The 2,411-nt window shown below is 36.1% G+C and overlaps 1 pseudogene; it reads left to right on the top strand.

Moving 5' to 3' along the window:
- Positions 1-1,760: 1,760 nt before the first annotated feature.
- On the top strand, positions 1,761-1,852 carry LOC133780712 (small nucleolar RNA R71; annotated as a pseudogene).
- Positions 1,853-2,411: the final 559 nt, after the last annotated feature.

The following is a 2,411-nucleotide window of genomic DNA, read 5'->3' as shown; positions in this document are numbered from 1 at the left end:
GACTCTCCAAAGTTTGAATAGATGCCCTTGTCTAAGTGATAAATTGGTTCAATACATCAGGTTGCTTCATGGGTATTGGGTGTTGTGGTGGCCTATTTTGTGGTTGATAAAACCCAGGAGGAGGATGTTGGAATTGTTGTTGGCTCTGTTGGAAAGGCTGTTGAACACTCTGATTATTATTTTTCCAAGAAAAGTTAGGGTGGTTCTGCAACCCTTGGTTGGAGAACATGGAATATGGGTTATTGGATGGCCTTTGGCTATTTCCTATGGCTTGAACTTGTTTTTTAGGAAATTTTTTTAAATCCATTGCAAGACACTGGTTAGGTGGATGCGCCATTCCACATATTTCACACATACTTTGTAATCGCATGGCTTGAGCTGTGAGGTTATTCTGTTGTAGCTGTTTCGTCAAGGATGGCACATGAGCTGTAAGCATTGAGATGGCATCTAAATCAATCATCCCAGCTACCTTCTTTGTATTTTCCCTCTTAGTAGGCCACTGGTAATTGTTCATTGCCATCTCCTCTAACAATTCATAAGCTTCGTTAGCACTTTTGCTCAAGAACACACCTCCTGCTAGTAGTAGTAGAATTTTAGTTTTCGTGGATATTGGTCAAAGTCGGGATTTAGTTAGAAACTCGTAGAAATAGTCATGGATTTTATAAGTTTAACCTAACATTTTAGAAATATTAATTTTATCATAAGGTTTGATTAATATAGCTGGTCCTAGAAATATTATTTATTATAACCTAAGGTTTAGATGGAATAATTAAGAACGTGACACTTGTCACATGTATGTTTATTAAGGAATTAAGGATTTTAGATGAATAAATTTATTAAAGGATAGATCAAGAAGGTCTAGAACCTTCCCTCATCTGTTAGGATCACGTTTTACTCAGTCAAAGTGGTTTAAACAAATTCAAGTGTGCTAAAAGTGTGCAAAAACATGTTCAATAAAGGGGTAAGTGTGTCTAGACCTAAGGTGTCCAATGATGTATGGCAGACTTATGTGCGGTAGGCTCGGTTGCCAAAACTTTATTACGGACCTAAGTGATGTCTGGTGTATGACGGACTTATGTCCCGGGCTTAATTTCCACCCCTGTATAAACACTTATCTTTTTATTATATCTAACTTGTTATTATGACCTATGACCTATAGTTATGATTATGACTTATGACCTATATTTATGATTTATGATCTATGACTTATGATTTATGATCTATGACTTCTGATTTATGATATGATTTAGGTTATGATATGACCTAGGGTTTATTGTTGTATGATTAGTATTAATAAGTTTTGGTATGACTTTTGTAAAATTTAGGATATGTTTGATTATATGATTATATGACTAACTTTTGTGTGTATTTTCCTTACTAGGCTTAGAAGCTCACCCCTTATGATGTGGTTATTTCATAAAATTAAGGATAGAAAGGCCAGTGGCGAGTGGGACCTAAGAGCTTTGTGATGTACTCGTGGGGACCATATAGTTGAGGAAGATCAAGCGGGCCTATTTTTATTAAAGTATGTTTATTTAAAAAAAAATTATTTATTTAACTATTACTCATTTTTGTGTTAAAGACAATTATTTTGTTTTTGTAAAACCATGGATCCATGTATTTATTTTCAAATTTTTATTCAATAAAAGAACAATATTTATGAATTATGATCCAACGCTGTGTTCTCGGCTATCTATGAGAAATTAGGGCGTTACACATTCAACCCATTATAAAAGTTGTGGACTAGCATCTACTTCTCTATACCATGATGCGGGCACTTCCTTAACAACCCTTTGAATCTCTCCCATGCATCATATAGCAATTAGAAATTATTAATTTCCCCTCTCAACTTTGCAACTTTTGCTGGAGGAAAAAACCTTGCAAGGAACTTTTGAGCAAGCTCTTTCCATGTGGAAATAGAGTTAGCCTATAGGGAAATCAACCAACTCTTTGCACGGTCCCTTAGTGAAAATGGAAATAGCCTCAACCTTATTGCATCACCACTCACCCCATTCATCTTAAACGTCGCACAAAGCTTCAAGAAATAAGCGTTGTGCAAGTTAGGGTCCTCAGTACGCAAGCCTCCAAATTGAACAGTAGATTAGACCATTTTGCAGAATTGTTGGCTTAATCTCAAAATTATTAGTAGCAATTGTTGAGTGTCTGATGCATGAATGCACTCCTGTAATAGATGGGAGTACATAATCTCTTAAACTTCTAGCCCATTGTTCAGCAGAGACCTCAGCAACCACTTCCCCTTCGACATTGTTGGCGGCATTATTTACTGCATTTCCTTGATTTGCAGCCATCCTTGCCTCCAACCTCTTATTCTTCTGGTTCTATCTACATGCTCTCTCAATCTCATAATTCACCAGTAATATCTCAGTTGTTTTTTCTCGTCGCATAAACCA

Source organism: Humulus lupulus, chromosome 5, assembly GCF_963169125.1.
Source record: "Humulus lupulus chromosome 5, drHumLupu1.1, whole genome shotgun sequence".
In the NCBI taxonomy this organism is placed as follows: Eukaryota; Viridiplantae; Streptophyta; class Magnoliopsida; order Rosales; family Cannabaceae; genus Humulus; species Humulus lupulus.
The sequence above is the reverse complement of the archived record's forward strand: the minus strand, read 5'-3'. Positions and strand labels throughout refer to the sequence as shown.